Source organism: Rhinopithecus roxellana, chromosome 9 (genome assembly GCF_007565055.1).
Source record: "Rhinopithecus roxellana isolate Shanxi Qingling chromosome 9, ASM756505v1, whole genome shotgun sequence".
In the NCBI taxonomy this organism is placed as follows: Eukaryota; Metazoa; Chordata; class Mammalia; order Primates; family Cercopithecidae; genus Rhinopithecus; species Rhinopithecus roxellana.
The window spans coordinates 117,525,306-117,549,097 of NC_044557.1; positions in this window are offsets into that span (position 1 = coordinate 117,525,306).

A 23,792-nucleotide genomic window follows, 5' to 3' on the forward strand; every position below is an offset into this window, starting at 1 on the left:
TGCATCCTGTAGGATAGCACCCCAATTTCCAGTATGTAGTCCCCCAACTGGTACCGTAGCTGGTATTTTAGAAGGCTATTCTAACTTTACATGAAACCAGGAGAAGATCAATGAAGGACATGGATATGAGCTCATTGCCATTCTTCTTTTGCCTTAAAGTATTTCCCCTGAGGCCAGGCGTGGTGACTCACGCCTGTAATCCCAGCACTTTGGGAGGCCGAGACGGGCGCATCACAAGGTCAGGAGATCGACACCATCCTGGCCAACATGGTGGAACCCCGTCTCTACTAAAAATACAAAAATTAGCTGGGCCTTGGGGCGCATGCCTGTAATCCCAGCTACTTGGGAGGCTGAGGCAGGAGAATTGCTTGGAATCCGGGAGGCGGAGGTTGCAGTGAGCCAAGATTGTGCCACTGCATTCCAGCCTGGAGACAGAGGGAGACTCTGTCTCAAAAAAAAAAAAAAAAAAAAAAAAAAAATTCCCCTGGATGGGGAACTTGTGTAGGACACCAATGGCAAAAGTAAAGCTTTCTGCAACTCCGTGTAAGGAAAGCACTTTAGGCAGAGAAGACAAGTCTGTCCCCCAGAAAATAAGTCAAATATGTGAGGACAAATTGACACGCTTTCTATGATGGAGGAAGAGTCCACTGTAACTTACCTGACTCCAGCTGACTGGGCCCCTGAGAAATTGTATCATGTCAGGGGTTCAGTGTTGGCCTCTACTGTTGGCAGGTTGGGGACTCAGCAGGTGTGGTAGCTAGGTGCACCCTTCATCCCTGCTACCATGGCCCCCTTTTACAAGCCCCATTGAGCAAACACTGAGGAGGCTGAGGAAAGAGGCTTAAGGATGCTGAATCAGTCATTTTACCCACCTGATTGTTGAGAGCCTCCCCGAAAGTCATCTTTCTAATGAATATTTTCATACTTGGTCCATTCGAATAATTCATCTACAAATCTCTTCCCCACTCACTCTTGTCATCAACTTTTCAATTTTGTTTTTGTCAAGTCCATGACCATCCAGCCAACACTGTTAGTCTCTGCCCATGAGTTAGTGTAGATCAACCATTTTGCCTTTCTCATGAGGTGGACAACCAGATATACCTCCCAAAGTTCTGCCTTGGGGAGGACTTACATTAACCACTATCTTTCAGGGACGGCCCGGAAGACATACCATGCAGATCCACCTGCTACCAGACCCAGGTATTTTCCTCCTCCCTTAGCTGGCCACAGGGAGCTCCCTAGGACAGCACAGGTAGATTGAGGGAGAGACAGTGAAACACTGGAGCAGGCACTGTGAAAATTCGAGCTTCCTGCTTGTGCCTTCCCAGCATGCTCTGGCGCCTCTGTATTATGCTGTTCATAACTTACAGTGCACAGTTTTATGACTTGGTGGATCAGACACTTTATACTTTTAATGCATTATACTGAATCCTGTAGGCTAGCACCTTTTAATACTTTAGTATTATTCCTGAAAATATCAATGTAATGACCACCTTTTATGATCAAAACCCAGTTCATGATAAGCAGCTCAGGTTACCTGATGCCTCATGTCTGGCATTCAGTCCCTACCAGGACTTGGAAACAAGCCAGAAACTGCATTTCAAATGGAGAATCATTGTTGGCATAAGAGTGCATGGCTTGCTGAAGTCTCATTTGCAGTGCCAATGGAAGATAACTCCTGAAAATTCTCTTACAGAAGAACAGATCACTGAGTCAGGTTTTGAAGCGCAAGGAACACATAACTGGGTGGACAAGCCATGGAACATCATGTGCAAAAATTTAAAAAAAGTAAAATCGGCTGGGCGCGGTGGCTCACTCCTGTGATCCCAGCTCTTTGGGAGGCCAAGGTGGGAGGATCACGAGGTCAGAAGATCGAGATCATCCTGGCCAACATGGTGAAATCCCGTCTTTACTAAAAATACAAAAATTAGCTGGGTGTGGTATTGCATGCCTGTAATCCCAGCTACTCAGGAGGCTGAGGCAGGAGAATCGCTTGAACCAGGGAGTCGCAGGTTGCAGTGAGCTGAGATCGTGTCACCACACTCTAGCCTGGTGACAGAGTGAAACTCCATCTAAAAAAAAAAAAAGGGGGGGGGGAAATGAGTAAAATCACATTTGGGCACAGTGACTCACACCTGTAATCCTAGCACTTTAGGAAGCCAAGGCGGGCAGATCACCTGAGATCAGGAGTTTGAGACCAGCCTGGCCAACATGGTGAAACCACGCCACTACTAAAAATCCAAAAACTAGCTGGGCGTGATGGCTCACACCTGTAGTCCCAGCTACTCTGGAGTCTGAGGCAGAAGAATGGCTTGAACCTGGGAGGTAGAGGTCACAGTGAGCCGAGATTGCACCACTGCACTCCAGCCTGGGCGACAAGAGTGAGACTGTCTCAGAAAAAAAAAAAAAAGGACCCCTGGGGTCCTAATCAGGGGGTCTCGAACCTTGTAGAGGAAGTTACTGAATTCCTAGGCAGAGGAATAAGATAAGACAGAGGAATTGTCTTATCTCTTTAAATAAAGAGACTCATCTTTGTTTTCCTTCTGGTGCCTTTCACAGTCTCTTACAATAGCAGATTATATGCATTTTTTGTTTTAGAATTTTAATTGGAAATGTTACATATTGTGTTGTTTATCACGTAGGTTCACAGCATTTTTCTACTAGGCTTCTAAACTACTAATTTATTTTTTTAAAAATCAGGCATCCTCCTCAATAAATTTCACATGTGACTTGTTTAGATCCTCCTCTCTCTTTCTCCGTCTCTCTGGTACAGCATAGAGTCCATGCAAGGAGATTGCATGGGGGCACCTAAATGAAAATTGGCTTCTAGTCTGCTATTTGATTCTCATTATTCAAATTTCTAACCTATTTGTGTTCTTTGCTAAGTAACTTCCTAAGAAAAAAGGTTTCACCTCCTCACTTCTATGAGTAAGATACTAATGCAAATATACCCCATCTGTTAACCTTTTTGTATTCCCTTTGTGGTACATGTAAAAGTATCTTGCCTAAACTATATGAAATATTCTACAGAAAATGAGCATTGTGTTTTTGTAAGTGAATGGCATCTTTTTTTTTTTTTTATTCTTTGAGACAGAGTCTTGCTCTGTCATCCAGCCTGGAGTGCAGTGGCATGATCTCGGCTCACTGCAACCTCTGCCTCCCAGATTCAAGCAATTCTTCTGCCTCAGCCTCCTGAGTAGCTGGGACTACAGGCATGCGCCAACACGCCTGGCTATTTTTGTAGCTTTAGTAGAGACTGGGTTTCACCGTGTTGTCCAGGCTGGTCTCAAACTCTAACCTCGTGATCCGTCCACCTCAGCCTCCCAAAGTGCTGGGATTATAGGCATAAACCACCATGCCCTGCTGCATGGAGTCTTTAAAACATGAATAAATGAATTGCTAATTTTTTTTTTTTTTTTTTGAGACAGAATCTCACTCTGTAGCCTAGGCTGGAGTGCAGTGGCACGATCTCACTCACTGCTACCTCCGCCTTCTGGGTCCTGGTTCAAGCAATTCTCCTGCCTTAGCCTCCTGAGTAGCTGGGATTACAGGCATGCACCACAAAGCCCAGATAATTTTTGTGTTTTTAGTAGAGATGGGGTTTCACCATGTTGGCCAGGCTGATCTTGAACTCCTGACCACGTGATCCACCCGCCTCAGCCTCCCAAAGTGCTGGGATTACAGGTGTGAGCCACCGCGCCTGGCCAATTGCTAAAATTTTTATAGTTTAATCAAAATATACAATCTTGAAGAATGGTCAAAGTGATAGTACCAGATATCCATATCTTTGAAATAGGTTGAGAAATGTATTACCTTACTTAGAGAAACACCATCAGTTCTGAAACATTTCTCCCATATTTAGAAATTAAAACGTTTGTTGTTCTGTGACAGGAGTAGGGCATACCACCAACAAAAAGTGCCATCTGGGCCAGGATCCTGGGAGAGAAGGGACTGGAGAACAAATGGCAGATCAAACGTTTGGATCAGAAACTCATGCAGTGTTTACAGCAGGTCTGAGCATGGCGTGCCTTTGATTTCAAAGACTACTCCATGCCTGGATAAGTTTCGTGGACTGGGGAACACAATAGTAACTGGCCCTAGGGGCACACAGAGGAACATTGGGTTACCAGCAGAGAAGGTAAAGATGATTAAGTTTGCAAAGGAAGTGTGAAGGAGACACTGACCAATATAACAGGATTTGAGCTTTCAGCAAGCATTCTGAGAAAATGCAGATGCTGTTTAACCATGGAGCAGGGCTTCAAATTCTGTGGGATTGGGGTTGAGTTCCTTGAGGGTTAAAGGTTGGTTATATTGTCTGTCAATAAGAGAGAAGCAGAGATTGAATTATTTTGCCAATCAACCATTTTTTATCCCTTTACCCTCTAGAGAATCACATGGTTCTAAAATGCAAAGATGTTCAGCCCTGCTAAGGTTGTCCAAACTTTAGTACTATTCCTGAAAAAAATCAGTATAATGACCATTTTTTTGTGTGTGTGACAAAGATTCACTCTGTTGCCCACCCGCCCTCCCTTCCTTCCTTCCTTCCTTCCTTCCTTCCTTCCTTCCTTCCTTCCTTCCTTCCTTCCTTCCTCCCTGCCTCCCTCCCTCCCTCCCTACCTCCGGTGGCACAGTCTCGGCTCACCACAACCTCCATCTCCTGGGTTCAAGTGATTCTCCTGCTTCAGCCTCCTGAGTAGCTGGGACTACAGGCACGTGCCACCATGCCCGGCTAATTTTGTATTTTTAGTAGTGACGGGGTTTCACTATGTTGGCCAGGCTGATCTCAAACTCCTGACCTCAGGTGATCTCCCTGCCTCAGCCTCCCAAAGTGCTGGGATTACAGGCGTGAGCCACCACGCCCCGCCACAACCACCCTTTTATGTTCCAAACAAGATTTTAGTTTAAAAGTAAAAAAATTTCACCATGAACACAACTCAGAATTAATTCCTTCTTTCCTTCCTTCCTTCCTTCCTTCCTTCCTTCCTTCCTTCCTTCCTTCCTTCCTTCCTTCCTTCCTTCCTTCCTTCCTTCCTTCCTTCCTTCCTTCCTTCCTTCTCTCCCTCCCTCTTCCTTCCTTCCTTCCTTCCTTCCTTCCTTCCTTCCTTCCTTCCTTCCTTCCTTCCCTCCCTCCCTCCCTCCCTCCTCTTTCTCTTCTTCTTCTTCTTGTTCCTTTCTTTTGTTCTTTTATCTTCCTTTCTTTTTCCTTTTCTTTTTTTTTTTTTGAGACAGGGTCTCCCTCTGTCACCCAGGCTGGAGTGCAGTGGTACAGTCTTGGCTCACTGCAACCTTCACCTTTCAGGCTCAAGTGACCCTCCCACCTCAGCACCCCCACCCCCGCCACAGTCTCCAGTAGCTGGAGCCATGGGCACCTATATTTTTTGTAGAGATGGAGTTTCACCATTATGTCCAGGCTGGTCTCAAACCCCAGGACTCAAGAGAACCACCTGCCATGGCCTCCCAAAGTGTTGCAATTACAAGTGTGAGTCTCTACGCCAGACCTAAATCAGAATTTCTGTTTTCAAAACTAAAACAGTGATCAAATGTGCACTATGGGGTACAGTGGCCAAACAAGCATCATCTTCTTCAGTCATCATCTAGAACTATTTAGTAAGCCTAAAATTACAAATAGCCTTAATAGGTGCTATGCAAAGACATGGCCACAGAGTCAGTCTATCTATCTAGTGTCTTATCAAACCACCAGCCTTGACATACTTAGTTACAGGATAGGAAGCGAAAGAAAAGGAGAATAATCTCGAATCAAAGGTGGCTATCCTTAATACCCTTGTTAAAGGCAACAACAGAATTCATCACTGTCATTTATGCCATTGCACTGCTTTTATTTTTATTTTACTAAATAGAATGGCAATTCTTGTTACTGTATCAATGATCTCTCTACTTTTAACTTTTAAATTGCTTTCCAAGGGTATACTTGGAGCTCTATAGAGCTGCATATAGCTATAATTAAATAAACAACTTAGTTTTACATTAAGGCGTTTACAAGTCAACTTACAAGCTTTCAGGATGGAAAGCAAGGTTAAATTACAGGGTGAAAACTGGGAGACCTTTGGGCAAGAATGAGCAAAAGGAATGTGACTGTTATTTGTAGCTTCCATATACTGAAAATAAACATTTTTTGAAGTTTTTTAAAAAACTTCTTGAAAAACTCCAGTGTCTCTAAGGGTTTATGGAATAAACAGTTAGAATGTTCCTGATGCGTTGTTTGTGGCAAAATTTGCTAAAGATTGCTTCATTGCACTTCTATCCAACAATGACAGTATAAACTGGAATAAACACTGTTACAGCCCAAATCTCCAGGAAAATAAATCTTCCTTTGTTGCTTGAATTAAAGGAAATGTTTTTGAGCTCACTTAAGCTTTCCAGCAATTTCTGAATTTCTTTTCTTTCTTTTTTTTTTTTTTTTTTGTGAGACAAAGTCTCACTCTGTCACTTGGGCAGGAGTGTAGTGGCACCATCTTGGCTCACTGCAACCTCCGCTTCCCGGGTTCAAAGGATTCTTGCGCCTCAGCCTCCCAAGTAGCTGGGATTACAAGCACCTGCAATCACACCCGGCTAATTTCTTGTATTTTTAGTAGAGAGGGGGTTTCACCATGTTGGCCAGGCTGGTCTGGAACTCCTGACCTCAAGTGATCCACCTGCCTCGGCCTCTCATAGTGCTGGGATTACAGGCATGAGCCATCATGCCTGGCCTGCTTTCCAGCAATTTAGATGCCAAATATTCAGTATCTGAGTCAGTGGGTAATTAAGAAACCAAAAGTTAAATCTCCGAAGATTTCTGATTGATTTTTCACAGGAAAAGAATAATACATTTATCTTTGAGGCAAATTCAACCAAAGTCTCTGGAGCTTGTCAATACTTAAAATTATATTTATAGATGGCAAAAAGATTTATTTTGGATCATTTGCCTCCTGGAGTTTATGAAATAATGGATGTGTTCCTGAACTGGGAAAAGATCCTTCAGGCCCATGAATGTTTAAGCTGACTCTGGACATGCATGTAGATGCTAATACTGGTGAAATTTTTCTGTTCCTTTCATCCTATTTTTACAGAACAAGAAGTGCAACTTTTAAAGAGTTTATAGGTGAATGCTCTGCATGCAAATTGACGGTAGATTGCTGTCAATTATTTACTATTGGACTTTACTAGAGAAGTAAAAAAATGTAAAACAATTTAAAACTTTCTATGAGACTTTACTTACCTTTTATGTTTGCATTAATCATGTATGTATAGGGTATGACCCATATTCTCAGAATTAACTTCAAAAAAATAATGAAATTATTTTGTGGGATCCTGTCTCCAGAGGAATTAGAAACCTCTCTGGGTATGTTATTATCTCCTGTTTTCTTTTATTTTCCCTGAAAATTTATCTCCATGCTGTAAAGAAATCAATTTCTTATAACATAAAAGATTTGCTCTCTTAAACATAGCAAATATAGAAAGTAAATAATAAACTGATATTTCTTTATTTTTCATTGCAGCAATCAGCAATGTCTTGTACATATTGATCGATTAACTGATAAAATTCCAGAAATTCTTTTTTTTTTTTTTTTGAGATGGTCTTGCTCCATCACCCAGGCTAGAGCGCAGTGGTGCAGTGGCACGATCATGGCTTACTACAGCCTCCACTCTCAAGCTCAAGCCATCTTCCCACTTCATCCTCCTGAGTAGCTGAGACTACAGACATGTGCCACTACACCTGGCTAATTATCAACAAAATTTTTTTGTTGTTTTTGAGATGGGGTCTCACATTGTTGCCCAGGCTGGTCTGGAACTCCTAGACTGAAGCAATCCTCCCGCCTTGGCCTCCCAAAGTGCTGGGATTATAGGCGTGACCCACTGGTCAGAAATTCTTAAAACCAATAAATTGATGATTAACCCGTTAATACCAATTAATGATTAGTTGAAAACTTCTGGAATTGCATAATTTAAATAAACTATAGTTCATCCTAAGATGGACCACAATTTAGCCATGGAAAACGATGTTATAGAGGATTCTTCAGGATATGGGGACAAGAAACATGCTCTATTACTAAGTGAAAATTTTAAATGACTGTATGACACTTCATATTCTTAATTTTATAAAAACAAATGGATGCATATGTATCTTAGAAAGAATAAGATAATATAAAGAATTGTCTCAGCTTGTCAAAAATATTTTCTCTGACTTTCAAATTTTCTTTTTTTCTCCTTCCCGCCTGCCTGCCTGCCTGCCTTCCTTCCTTCCTTCCTTCCTTCCTTCCTTCCTTCCTTCCTTCCTTCCTTCCTTCCTTCTTCCTTCCTTCCTTCCTTCCTTCCTTCCTTCCTTCTTTCCTTCCTTCCTTCCTTCCTTCCCCTTCCCTCCCTCCCTCCCTCCCTCCTTCCTTCCTTCCTTCCTTCCTTCCTTCCTTCCTTCCTTCCTTCCTTCCTTCCTTTTCTTTTTTCTTTTTTTTGAGACAGAGTCTTGCTCTGTCACTCAGACTGGAGTGCAGTGACATGATCTTAGCCTACTACAACCTTGAACTCCTGGCTCAAGCAATCTTCCTGTCTTAGCTTCCTAAACGAGACTACAGGCATGTGCCACCACATCTGTCTATTTTTTTTACTTTTTTGTGGAGATGAGGACTCACCATGTTAACCATTCTGGTCTCAAACTTCTGGCCTCAAGCGATCCTCCTGCCTTGGCCTCCCAAAGTGCTGGGATTACAGGCATAATGCACCATGCCTGACCTAAATTTTCTATAATGCATCAGTTTTCCCCATCTTTTCTCTTAGAAGCTTTTTTATTCCTTTTTTCTTTTTTGTAGAGATGGGGTCTTGCTATCTTGCCCAGGCTGGTCTCTAACTCCTGAGCTCAAGTGATCCACCTGTCTTGGTCTCCCATAGTGCTGGGATTACAGGTGTGAGCCACTGCACCTAGCAAGATTTTTTTTTTTTAAATTATAGAAGGATTTTATACACAAGAGTAGAGGAAACACTATAATGAATCCCCATCATGTATTCATCATCTGGCTTCAACAATTACCAATATTTTACCAATTTTTTAAAAACTGTTTTCTAATATTTTTGGAGTATTTTAAAATAAATTCCTGACAGTATGTCTTTTCATACAAAAACATCTTCCTAGGGCCGGGCGCGGTGGCTCACGCCTGTAATCCCAGCACTTTGGGAGGCTGAGGCGGGCGGATCACGAGGTCAGGAGATCGAGACCATCCTGGCTAACATGGTGAAATCCCGTCTCTACTAAAAATACAAAAAATTAGCCAGGCGTGGTGGCCCAGCTACTCGGGAGGCTGAGGCAGGAGAATGGCGTGAACCCAGGAGGCAGAGCTTGCAGTGGGCTGAGGTCTCGCCACTGCACTCCAGCCTGAGCGACAGAGAGAGACTCTGTCTCAAAAAAAAAAAAAAAAAACAAAAAAAAAAAAAAAAAAAAAATCTTCCTTGCTTATATTTCCTTTTTTCTTGAAAAAAAAAAAAAAAAAAAAAAAGACATTATCACTGGGTATAAAATTCTGCATTTATAGTTTTTTATTTTAGCTCTTTAAGGATGGCACTGCACTGTCTTCTAGCTTGCATCATTTCTGATGAGAAGTCCGCTACAATTTTTACCTTTGTTCCTCTAATTATAATTTCTTTTTTCTCTGGTTACATTCAAGGTTTTTCTCTTACTCATTTGGTGTCAGCAGTTGACGGTGACTTGTTGAGACGTGGGTTCGTGTGTGTTTGTGGATATGTGGACTTAGATGTGTGTCCCCCTGAAGCTGCCTATCTGTAGGGGGCTCTGCTTACCTGTAGGGGGCTCTCTGTGGTCTCCTGCCCTGCCTCTAATCTTCCTTATGAGCTGTTAGTAGAGGCCCATGGAGAAGCGCTTGGGAGTAAACGCAAAATTCCCTTGTGTCATGGGGCTAAGCTATTCCAAAATGCTACGCTACCCCACATATGGCCTTTAAAAATTCATTAAAGGTTTAGCTGGTTTGTTTTCTCATCTGTTTGCATGGTGGTCCCCTCTATCTCCTCTGCTTGGCCGGACGGGAGGCAGTTAATGGATACTGTCTTTCCTTGGAGGGACCTGTCCCTCTTTAGCATTTGGTTAACTTGGTTGTTTTGTGTTCTCAGCTTGCTGACACACTTAAGAAAGTTATTATTTTGTAGATTTAATGCATTTCTCTTAGTGTTAGGATAGGAGTGATGCTCTTTGCCCCTTTCTATATCTTAAGCAGGGCGGAAACTGCTTATACAGTAATGCGCTGCATAACGTTTCTATCAACAATGGATCGCATATATGATGGTGGTCCCATAAGATTATCTAAACATAGAAAAGGTGCCACATTTTTACTGAACCTTTTCTACGTTTAGACATGTTTAGATACACAAATATTATTGTGTTACCATTGCCTACAGTATTCGGTACAGTAACATGCTGTACAGGTTTGTAGCCTAGGTTTGAGGTAGGCTGTACCATCTATTTTTGTGTAAGTATACTCTGTGATGTTGGCACAAGGAAAAATAGAGCTTAACAATACATTTCTCAGAACGTGTCCCCCTCGTTAAGTGATGCATGACCATATTTCTAATTAGTACTCTGGATTTCTGCCCTCAGTTTTTTCTATCTCAGTAAATAGCACCACTTAAGCCAGATGGCCAAGAGTTTCCTTGATTTCTTTCTTTTATCTAAGCCTCTCCCCCAACCCCTACCCCATTCATTCTCAAGTCATATTAACTCTACTTTCAAAGCATATCCAAAATGTGTCTGTTTTCTTGCTCTCATTGGTACTACCTCCCTATCCATTATCATGTCATACCTGGGCTACTGCTGTGGCCTTGTAACTGGTTTCTCCCTTCATTCTTGCTTTACCCCATATTGCCCAGCAGCCAGAGTCAACTCTAAGATACATAAGTTCAATTATGTTAGCTCTCTGCTTAAAATCTTCTTCTTTTTTTTGAGACAGAGTCTCACTCTGTCATCCAGGTTGGAGTGCAGCAGTGCGATCTCGGCTCACTGCAATTTCCGCCTCCTGGGTTCAAGCGATTCTCCAGCCTCAGCCTCCTGAGTAGCTGGGACTACAGGCATGTGCCACCACGCCCGGCTAATTTTTGTATTTTTAGTAGAGGCGGCATTTCACCATGTTGCCCAGGCTGGTCTTGAACTCCTGACCTCAGGTGATCCACCTCCTGCTGAGAACAAAACCCAAACTCCTTACTTTCACGTACAAAACTCCACATGATCTGCTGTGTGCCTACCTTGGTGAACTCATCTGCCACTCTCCTCCTTCCCCGCTGTATTCGGACCTCTTTTCAGTTCCTGAAACATATCAAGCTCATTTCTGCCCAGAGACTTTGTGTGAATGACTAACCTTCTGTTTAGAATACTCTTCCCTCTGATTAGAATGTCCAGCTTTCTTTTTGAAAATTCTAATATTGGCTGAACTGATCTGCACCTGCTTCAGACTGCTTTTGGCTATTTTATAAAAAATGCCACCTAGTATCTTGTTTTTCTGTCACCCTGTATTCAATCTTTGCTTAGCACTTTTCATGTTTATTTATTTATTGGTTTTTCTGTGTATTGTCAGCAGTGCTGCCTTAAACCTGTCAGGAGGTGCCCTTACCCCGGGCCCTTTGTTTGAGGATTACACTCTGACCCATTCCGCACATCCAGGGATCCACCAGAGCAAAAGGACATGCCTTCCTGGAGCCTGCACTACCTTCTTCCAAGTTACAGACCGTGGTAAGGGAAACTGATAGGCCCGAATTCCCTGTGCATATTGTCCCAAGCTAGCTTCTAGGACCTGTATGGAGCTCATTTCTAGGTCCATCTTCCCAAGAGTGGACTGTGCTATCAGTGTGTGTATTCTGAAGCCTGAGGGATGGCTAGCCAAGAGGTGTTTGCAGGAAATGTCAATAGGACTTGGACACACAATCTGGGGAGTCCACACATATGTTCTCAAGGCCACTTGTTATGTGGCCAGAACTGGGGGTGAAAGAAAAAGGGGGTATCAACTAAGGGGTGGATTTCTACAATTGAGGAATCGAAGAATTCTGACTTTGAACCAAGCCTGCTTAGTTGTTATGAAGGAGTGTCTATCAAAGTAGGAGGCTAGAAAATATTTCATCTAACAATTTGTCAATTGTTATCATTGGTTTGAATTATAACTTTTAATCATTTAGACATAAAGAATACTTGGCTTGAATTTGTATTTTTGCCCTGAGTTCTGTAAATGTAAGGGATAGAAGTGAATGTCTGTATCCCACTGGATTCCATGTGAGCTGGGTCTTGTCTGTCTGGCTCTCTGCTACCTCCATCAAGCCTAGAAGGGTGCCTGCACATTTCAGGTGTGTAATCGATATTTGTTGAATGAAAAATGAAACTTACTTCCATGTTTCTTCTGTCTTGAAAAGAGTTTTATTTCTTGAACTTTCTTTTGTTGGAGATTAATATTGATACTTCTGTTTTATTTATGTTAACATTTGCCATGTCTGTCTTTTCCTATCTCTTTATTTTCAGTCCTGAGACATGTTATTTTGGGCCCCTTTACTATGAACAGCATTTGACTAAATTAAAAAAAAAGTCTCTGTCTTTTAATAGACCATTTTACCCTTTCCCATTTACCGTGATTACTTATACATTGGACTTATTCTGGCACTCTTACATTTTTATTTTAGACGAAGTCTTGCTCTGTTGCCCAGGCTGGAGTGCAGTGGTACAGTCTCGGCTCACTGCAAGCCATCTCTCATGGCGAAATCCTACTTTAAAAAAAAAAAATCAAAATCCTCAGTTTGTTCCATGACCTTTGGTTCTGTGGATGTGAGTTTGTCTATATAATGAGCATAGAGCCTTCTTCCAGAAGATTACTTTTCCTTAAATATTTGCTGGGTTTGGTTGCATGCCCCTCTGGAATCTGAGCTCCTATGTTAGCCGATTCCACGCAGGGGTGTGCCTGTGGCTTCGTGGGCAATGGAGGCTTCTGCTTCCTTCCGGATGGCAGTGAGCCCTGTCCTGATGACCAGGACTGACATGTTCGTGGATATGCACTACTCCTGTCTTGCTCAGAGCAGAAGCCTCTGCTGAACGTATGTGGCACCAGAAGGAGAGGAACAAAGGGTTCAAAGTTACTGGATGCCTCTACTTCCACCAACCACTCTTCTGATTGACCCTGGATCCTCTTTCATTCCTTTCATTTATTGCCTCTCAGCTTGTAGCCTAAAGACACTTTTATCCTCTTTATCAGTTCTCTTGTGTGTCTGATTTGGTTATTATTTCTTCCTTCACTATAAACTCATCTACCTTTAATTTTTTTAATACTTAAAAATAATCTTGGCCAGGCGCAGTGGCTCAAGCCTGTAATCCCAGCACTTTGGGAGGCCGAGACGGGCGGATCACGAGGTCAGGAGATCGAGACCATCCTGACTAACGTGGTGAAACCTCGTCACTACTAAAAAAATACAAAAAACTAGCCGGGCGAGGTGGCGGGCACCTGTAGTCCCAGCTACTCGGGAGGCTGAGGAGGAGAATGGCGTAAACCCAGGAGGCGGGGCTTGCAGTGAGCTGAGATCCGGGCACTGCACTCCAGCCTGGGCCACAGAGCGAGACTCCGTCTCAAAAAAAAAAAAAAAAAACAAAAACAAAAAAACTTGTTTTTAAAATCGACACAAAATAATTGCATATATTCATGGGATATATAGTGTCTTTAACTTTTTTAGGAATTTCTATAATTTCTGATCCACTGAGAGCACCAAGTCTTTTTTTTTGTGCTATTTCCTTCCTTCCTTCCTCCCTCCCTCCTTCCCTCCCTCTTTCTTTCTCTTTCCTTCTTTCTTTTTCTTTCTTTCTTTCTCTCGGTCTCTCTTTCTTTTTTTCCTGTTTTCTATTTTTCTTTCGTCTTTCTTTTCTCGTGCTTTCCTTTCTGGTCCTTTTTTCTTTCGGAGGAGGGTTCATGCTTCGCTCCTTTTCTCTTCCTCTCTTCTCTATCGTTCATTCCCTCCCTCACCTCCCTCGCACCGCCCCTCCCCCCTCCCTCCCTCCCTCCTCCCTTCCTCTCCTCCTTCCCTTCTTTTCCTTTCTCCTCCTTCCTTCCTTCCTTCCTTCCTTCCTTCCTCTTCCTTCCGTCCTTCCTTCCTTGTTTTGACGGAGGCTCACTCTGTAGCCCAGGCTGGAGTGTGTAACACGATCTCGGCTCACTGCAACCTCTGCCTCCTAGGTTCAACCGATTCTCCTGCCTCAGCCTCCTGAGTAGCTGGGATTGCAGGCACCTGCCACCACACCCTGCTAATATTTGTATTTTTAGTAGAGACACAGTTTCGCCATGTTGGCAAGGCTGGTCTCAAACTCCTGACCTCAAGTGATCTGCCCAGCTTGGCCTCCCAAAGTGCTAAGATTACAGGCATGAGGCACCACACCCGGCCAAGTGCTGTTTTCAATTACTTCCTTTTCTTGTTATTTATGGGAATTTGAGATGGAGGAGAGGTTTTAGCATGTTCTTAGTTTGCAATCTTGATCCAGTCTCCTTGTGATCTGTTATAAAACATGTTAGCCCAAATTAAAGGAAGCACATCCGTTCATCTGGCAAGTAATATTTATTCCTATCATAGAATTCTAGTAGAAATATATACTGTGAATATGTTAATATATATTAATATTTATTAAATTCTTGCTTATTAACACCTTTAGTTTGGCCCTCTCACAATCCTGAGATATACCAGTTCTAAGATGGGAAAACAGAGGCTTAGAGAGGTAAAATAATTTACCCAAAGTCCAAGAGATAGCACAAAACAGAGCAAGGATTCATACCTGTGTCTTGCCATGACAACAGCTGCCTTCCATTAAAAGACATAAGGTAACGATAATGAACAATGTCTTCACTGTAAGAGATCAACAAAATACACTTAGCACTCACTAAAGTGGATGCTGTTAGAAGTCATGAAATCAGTAATTACTGATTATCATGAATAATTTGTCAACAAATCACTGAGTTGACTGTATTTTTCAGTTCCATTTTGTTGCCTTGTCAATAAGATTTATTCTTGGAGCAATTTGTGAACTGTTGGTGATTTTTCAGTGGGCAGTGCACATAAATGGCACGTACATATTGGTAAACATCTCCGCAGTGTTGGCAAGTCGGAGGTTCTATTTTGAATTGATTTTTCTCATAGCTTTCAGCTGAGGTTTATTTTCATATAAGCAGTAATTACAGAAAACGAGTGCCTCCAAGGGTAAATGTTGCTATGCTAGTTAAAGAGCATTTATATGTATTATATGGAGTGCTATAATTATTTGTTTGAGTTATTTCACAGATATTTTTCCCAGCAATTGTGATATATGGGACTCAAGGTCAATAAAGGTAGAGAGTGTAGACAATTTCAGCTTTTATAAAATCTATGTCGTTTCGTTCAAGAAGCATTTTTGGAAAATCTAATATAAACACTTGGAAAATTGAAAGATGGATACAGAAATAAAAATCATTTGTATTTAAATTGAGAAGTTTTAAATACATCAGTGCCAGAGGACTTCAAAATAAAAATGTCAGAGTGCAATGGGTTTTCTGCAGCTGTGGTGTCGAATCCTAGTACTGTCCTTCACAGGTTGAAAATCCTTCTCTACTCTTCAGTTTCTTTGATGTAGAGTGAATACACCACCTGCCTCACAAGGTTGTGACATAATGGATGCAAATTGCTTAGGATTCATTTTTACTGATCATTACTTGAGGCAAGTTCTTTACACCAAATCTAGATACTTTCTCACATTTTCTTCTAGTTTCTGCTCCACCCCACCAGGGTTCAGCCTAGGTGTCCAATGCCAGACAGCAGATTACAGAAGAGCCTGCAGAGCCAGCTGAGGGACCTGGAGTCAGTAGTTGCCTCCTTTGGGGGTGTTGGTCCAGATGATAAGAGAATCATTCATGCAGATGATTTTGTCCCTAACATTCTTAAGTTCCAAAGTTCTGAACATGTGTCATACTCATGACTGTTCATCATCTTTTGGATGACCTTTATATATTTAGGAAAAGTCTTCCTATGATGAATTTTTCCTTTTCTGTATAGATGTAAACTCAAATTCCAGGATCTTATGCAGCTAGGATGCAAGTATGGGACCCAGACTCTGCCAATCAGATGCATCCGTGTGAGGCTGCAATTCAGATGTCAAGAACATGAGAAAGCATGCTGGGAAGTGAGCTTCCGTTTTTGGCCATGCCTCCACTGCTCAGTGGGGTGGGGATTTCCTCATTTGGCCAGTTCTGTGATTTGAAATTGAGTTTTGTTTTTAGAAGGTAAGACTTGTGTCTGGCTCCCTGGTCTTTTGGGCAACTTATGTGCTACCATATATATATATGTGTGTGTGTGTGTGTGTATATATATGTGTGTGTGTGTGTGTATATAATTTTATTTTTTTTGAGACAAGCTCTTGCTCTGTTGCCCAGGCTGAAGTGCAGTGGCATGATCTCGGCTCACTGCCACCTCCACCTTCTGGGCTCAAGCAATCCTCCTAGCTCAGCCTCCTCAGTAGCTCAGATTACTAACATGCACCACCACACCTGGCTAATTTTTGTATTTTTTTGTCGAGACAGGGTTTCGCCATGTTGCCCAGGCTGGTCTTGAACTCCTGGGTTCAAGTGGTGCTCCTGACTCGATCTTCCAAAGTGCTGGGATTACAGGAATGAGCAACCGTGTCTGGCCCGGTATGTTTTAAATCAACTAATTTTCCAGTTCATCGGTCAGCATTAGCTTTTGCTGCTTACAACTGAGATCTACGCTCGATAGATAAATAATCTGGTGTGTTGGGCTCTCCAGTATGACTCATCTTTAAATAACATCCTATTTCTTCAAATAAATTAAGGGAGACTTTAAGGTTGAATTCATTCACCTGTTCAATCAGCACACATTATTGGGTGCCTTCAGTATGTAAAATACTGCATTAGATACTGAGCTTTCAATGAAAACTATTCTTAGTCTTCAGGGACTCCAAATCTTGGAGGTTAAATAAATATTAGCATATAAACCAAATGTGCTATGTCTGAGGACTCAATCAGATGTGACCTCTGAATGTGATTATAATTGACAAAGTGCTGGGAGTCACTCCCAGGAGATAAGGTATAATAACCTAATACGTTAAAAGAACTTTCTTTAAATTAGGAAGGGAAATAAGAAAAGGTCATATTTATTGACTGCCTTACTTACGTTTTTTCTTCTAACTTGCTTTGGGGACTAATATGGATGCTTGGATAAGTTCCATTTCAAGCTTGTAGGACCATTTCAGATTGGGGAGATGGAGAGAATTGGGCGAATATTGATACTCATTTAATGTTACTCTTGATGATGATGATTTGACTGAAGGATAAAAGAGAGGTACAGAAAACTTAAATGTAGGTTTCACCGTAATACTGAGTGCCAGGTCTATGTGCTAGGGGTTTTCCAAATGCTATCACAATCAGTTTTTCTTTTTCTTTTCCTCCCTCCCAGTGCACGTGTACTCTCTTTAAATCACAAATGGAAGAGATGCAGCTCAAACTAGCAAGAGCAAAACAGGGAATGTTTTGGTTCATGTAACTAAAGAAGTTGGGAGTAGCTTCTTGCACAATCAGATCTAGGTTCTCAAATGATGTCATTGGGAATTTGTATTTTTCCATTTCTTGGCACTGTTTTCCTCTCTGTTGGTTTTATTTTCTCATTGCTGCCTCCCTTATGGAGGCTGGGGAGATCTGCGGGGTCATGTTCTACCAGAGTAGTCATGCTAATAGCAGAGGAAGTTCTTTTGTAAGAGTGGCAACAAAAGCCTCAGGTTTGAGCCTGAATCTGTTAGGATGGTTCTGGCCACAAGTAATTCAAATGTTGGATTACAGGGCTTTACTTTTCTTACATAGCAAGAAACTCAGAGGTAGGGGCAGTTCCAGAGTTAGTTAACTCAGGAGATCAAGGATGTTAGAGCATTTGGTCAGGTTCTCTATGAATTTCTTGATCTTCCCCTTATAGTTTCATACTATCAGACGATAGCACCCAGCATCACATCTTCACATGACAATGCCCAAAGGCAGGAAGGAATAAGTCCCTGCTTTGTGTTTTCTCTTGAGAGTGTGGAAAAACTCTCCAGAAGTCACTGAACAGACCTCTCCTATGTCTCCTGGGTCAGAGTTACATCACATGCTCACTCTTTACCAATCCTTTCCAAGGGGAATACAATTCCAAGTATGTTTCATTTTATTGCACTTTGCAGATGGTGAACTTTTTAAAAATTTTTTTTATTTTAAGGAGCAGAGAGTTTAATAGGCAAGATAGAAGGGAGAAGAAAGAAGGAAGAAGCTCTCCTGTACAGAGACAGAGAGAGGGGGCTCCAAAGCCGAGAGAGGTAACCCCACCTGCCATGGATACCAGCCAGGTATATGAAGAGGCTGGAGGAGGCGCTGTTTGATTTGCATAGGGCTCAGGGAATTGGCTTGACCAGGCATGTCATTCATGTAGCCTGTGAAGAAAATGGCCCTCCCATCCTAGCCTTTTAATATGCAAATGCAGGGTGCCATGATGTTTTATGCACATGGGGATATGTTGGGGCCACCATGTCACCAGAAACATATGGGGCAAGGGCAAGAAGGCCACAGGAATTGCCATGTTGGGTGGACCCAGTTTCTAATGGCTGGTATTTGCATATTAAAGATTGCCAGCCCAGCCATGTTGGGTGGACCCAGTTTCTAATGGCCTGCATATGCATATCAAAGGTTGCTGGTCTTGCTCTAAGAGCCAGAGCTTTACAAGAAACTTTACTGGAGATGTTTTAAAAAATGAAAACTTCCCAAGGACCCCTTTTCCTCTCTGTCTGCCTAAAATATATATATATATATTTTGAGATGGAGTTTCATTCTTTTTTTTTGTTGTTGCCCAGGCTGGAGTGCAATGGCACGATCTTGGCTCACAGCAACCTCTGCCTCCCAGGTTCAAGTGATTCTCCTGCCTCAGCCTCCGGAGTAGCGGGAATCACAGGTGCCCACCATTACACCCAGCTAATTTTGTATCTTTAGTAGAGATGGGGTTTCACCATGTTGGCCAGACTGGTCTCGAACTCCTGACCTTAGGTGATCTGCCTGCCTCGGCCTTCCAAAGTGCTAGGAATACAGGCGTGAGCCACTGCACCCAGCCAAAAGATGGTGATTTTGTTTTAATTGTGTCTTCAATTCTGTGAAGGCTGAGAGAGGTGAGGAAAATGCAGAAGAAAATTTGGAAGCTAGAAGAGGTTGGTTCATGAGGTTTGAGAAAAGAAGCCATGTCTGTAACATAAAAGTGCAAGGTGAAGCAGCAAGTGCTGATGTAGAAGCTGCAGCAAGTTATCTAGAACATCTGGCAAAGATCACTGATGGAGGTGGCCACACTAAATAAATTTCTAATGTGGGCAAAACACCCTTATATTGGAAGAAGGTGCCATATAGGACTTTCATAGCTAGAGAAGAAAAGTCAATGCCTGGCTGCAAAGCTTCAAAGGACAGGCTGACTCTCTTGTTAGGGGCAAAAGCAACGTTTACTTTCAGTTGAAGCCAGTGCTCATTTTCCATTCAGAAAATCATATTGCACTTAAGAATTATGCTAAATCTACTCTGCCTGTGCCCTAGAAATGGAAGAGCAAAGCCTGGATGACAGCACTTCTGGTTACAGCATGGTTTACTGAATATTTTAAACCCACTGTTAAGACCTAAAGAAAAGATTTCTTTGAAAATAGTACTGCTCATTGACAATGCACCTGGTCACCCAAGATCTTATGGAGATGTAGAAGGAGATTAATGCTGTTTTGATGCCTGTTAACACAACATCCATTCTACAGTCCATGGATCAAGGGGTAATTTTCTCTTTGATGTCTTGTTATTTAAGACTGTGTTTCATAAAGCTACAGCTGCCATAGATAGTGATTCCTTGGATACATCTGGGCAAAGTAAATTGGAAAACTTCTGGAAAGGATTCACCATTCTAGGCACTATTAAGAAGACTTGTGATTCATGAGAGGAGGTCACAATATTAACATTAACAGGAGTTTGAAAGAAGTTGATGTCAACCCTCATGGATGACTTTGAGGGGTTCAAGACTTCATTGGAGAAAGTAACTGCAGATATGCTGAAAATAGCAAGAGAACTAGAATTAGAAGTGAAGGCTGACAGATTTTATGACTAAGGCTCCAAAGGCAAATGCAACAAAAAACAAAAATAGACAAATGGGATGTAATTAAACTAAAAAACTTTTGCATAGCAAAAGAAATAATCAACAGAGTGAACAGACAACCAACAGAATGGGAGAAAATATTTGCAAACTAAGCATCTGACAAAGGACTGATATCCAGAATCTATAAGAAACTCAAACAACACAATAAAAAATTCCTCAAGGCCAGGCGCAGTGGCTCACGCCTGCAATCCCAGCACTTTGGAGGCCAAGGCGGGTGGATCATGAGGTCAGGAGTTTGAGACCAGCCTGGTCAATATGGTGAAACCCCATCTCTACTCAAAATACAAAAATTAGCAAGGCGTGGTGTGCATACCTTTAGTCCCAGCTATTTGGGAGGTTGAGGCAGGAGTATTGCTTGAACCTGGGAGGTGGAGGTTGCAGTGAGTCAAGACCACACCACTGCACTCCTGCCTGGTGACAGAGCAAGACTCCATCTGAAACAAACAAACAAACAAACAAAAAAGCACCTGTCATATAACCCCATTAAAAAGTGGTCAAAGGAGATGAACAGACGTTTTTCAAAAGGAGACATACAAATGGCCAAAAAACATGAAAAATGCTCAATATCACTAATCATCAGAGAATGCAAATTATAACCACAATAAATAGCATCTTACAACAGTTAGAATAGCAATTATTAAAAAGTAAAAAACAAAACAAAACAAAACCAAAACAACAACAACACAAAACAGATGTCGGCTAGGAGGCAGAGAGAAGGGAACACTTATACACTGTTGATAGGAATGTTAAATTGGTACAACCTTTATGGGTAATGGTATGGAGATTTATCAAAGAACTAAAAATAGAACTACCATATTTTATCCAGCAATCCCACTACTGGGAAAAGAAATAATTATATCAAAAAGATACCTGCACTCATATGTTTATCACAGCATTATTCACAATAGCAGAGATATGAAATTGACCTAGGTGTCCATTAACAGATGATTATATATGGCATCTATCTATCTATCTATCTATCTATCTATCTATCTATCTATCTATCTATCATCTATCTATCTATCATCTATCTAGCATCTGTCTATCTACCATATATCTGTCATGAAACAGTACTTAGCCATAAAAAAGAATGAAATCATGTCTTTTGCAGCAACATGGATGGAACTGCAGGCCATTATCTTAAGTGAAAGAACTCAAGAGAAGAAAGTCATATACTATATATTCTTACATAAGCGGGTGCTAAATAATGTGTACACATGAACAGAGTGTGGAATAATAGACACTGGAGATGTGGAAGGGTGGGAGTGAGGAAGGGAGTGAGGGATGAGAAATTACTTAATGGGTACAATGTACACTATTCGGGTGATGGTTACACTGAAAGCCCAGACTTCAGCACTATGCAATGTATCCATGTAACAAAACTGCCCTTCTACCCTCTAAGTTAATTTTTTTAAAAAGGAAGTAGAGCCTGAAGATGTAAGTGAATTGCTGCAATTTCTTGATAAAATTTAATGCATGAAGAGTTACTTTTTTTTTTTTAGACTGAGTCTTGCTCTGTCACCCAGGCTGGAGTGCAGTGGTGCAATCTCGGCTCACTGCAAGCTCCGCCTCCTGGGTTCACGCCATTCTCCTGCCTCAGCCTCCCTAGTAGCTGGGACTCGCCACCACACCTCGCTAATTGTTTTTGTATTTTTAGTAGAGATGGGGTTTGCCCATGTTAGCCAGGATGGTCTCCATCTCCTGACCTCGTGATCCGCCCGCCTCGGCCTCCCAAAGTGCTGGGATTACAGACGTGAGCCACCGCGTCCGGCCGAAGAGTTACCTCTTAAGAATGAACGAAGAAAGTGGTTTCTTGAGATGAAATTTATTTGTGTTGAAGAGGGTGTGAACACTGTTGAAATGACAACACAGTGTTTGGAATATTCCATAAGCTTAATTGATAAAGTAGCAGTAGCATTTGGGGGAAGACTGACTACAATTTTTAAAATGGTTCTACGGTGGGTAAAATACTATCAAGCAGCAACACATGCTACAGGGAAATCTTTTATGAAAGAAAGAATAAACTAATGCAGCAGTCTTCAGTGTTGTCTTATTTTACACAATTGCTACAGCCACCCCAACCTTGAGCAACCACCACCCTGATTATTCAGCAGCCATCAACACTGAGGCCAGACCTCTCACCAGTAAGAAAAAATTACCACTCACTGATAGCTCAAATAGTCATGAGCATTTTTTAGCAATAAAGTAATTTTAAATCAAGGTTTGTACATTTTTTAGACACAATGCTACTGCACACACTAGACTACAGTTTAGTGTAAATGTAACTGTTATATGCACTGGAAAAATTTAAAAATTGTGTGACTTGCTTAATTGTGGAATTAGCTTTATTGTAGTCTGAAATTGAACTTATGATATCTCTGAGGTATTCCTGTACCTTAATAATTTTAAGCTTATTAAAATTTATCTCTTGTGCCCATGGATGTTGCTTAAAAACTAAACAAAATCAGAGTTCAGTTAACAAAGAAGAAGGGGTGAACTGGAACATGGTTGGTGTTTAAGTATCCAACTGTATCTGCCAGTGTCTCACTAGATTAACTCGGTTATGTAATCATTTCTGAACCAATCACAATGACCACTCCTACTCACATGCCTCCCTGTGGAGCTGTGGAAATGGTGATCATCGTGTTAGGCAGAGGTATTATGTCAGTTCTGCCCAAGTCACATAAACTGAGAGCAGAAGAGACTGGATCTCTGTTATTCTGTGTCTCCTAGGCTAACTCTCATGCCCAGAAGAAGCATAGTTTTGTTTTGGTAGATCCTTGACCCAATTTTTAGTTTTAAAAAAGGGGGGTCCGTTTCCTATCATTTAATCTTACTCCAAGATTTTGGGTAGCTCATAAATATTTTAGAGTCCCCATAGAAAGTGAGTTAGGTGGTCAAGAATAAAGGAAAGCATATGTTAAAAAGGATCCCTCATTACAGAAGACATGTTATAAGCTGCTCAGCAAAACACTGTTATTATGGACCATCTGTATGAAAATGGAAATATCTGTTGCAGTCACTTATTTTAATGATACTTGGTGTTGTGAAATTTCACTGTTACTCTGCTTCTTTGCTTTGATATATCTTTTGCGAAGTTTCCTTTTAAGAATCCTCTATAGGCTGGGTGCATTGGCTCACACCTGTGTATTAGTCTGTTCTCGAACAGCTACAGAGAAATACCTGAGGCTGGGTAATTTATAAAGAAAAGAGATTTAATTGGCTCATGGTTCTGCAGGCTGTACAGGAAGCATAAAGGCTTCTGTTCACCTTCTGGGGAGGCCTCAAGAAACTGTGAATCATGGCAGAAGGCAAAGGGGAAGCAGGAACATCTTGAATGTCATAAATGGCTGGAGCAGGAGCAAGTGGGGTGCGGCAGGGTTGTGGGGAGGTGCTACACACTTTTATACAACCAGATCTTGTAAGAACTCGAACAGGAGAATAGCACGAAAGGTGTGGTGCTAAACCATCCACAAAGTATCCACCCCCATGATCAAATCACCTCCCACCACGCCCCACCTGCAACATTGGGGATTATAATTGAACCTGACATTCGAGTGGGGACACAGATCCAAACCATATCAACCTATAATCCCAGCAGTTTGGGAGGC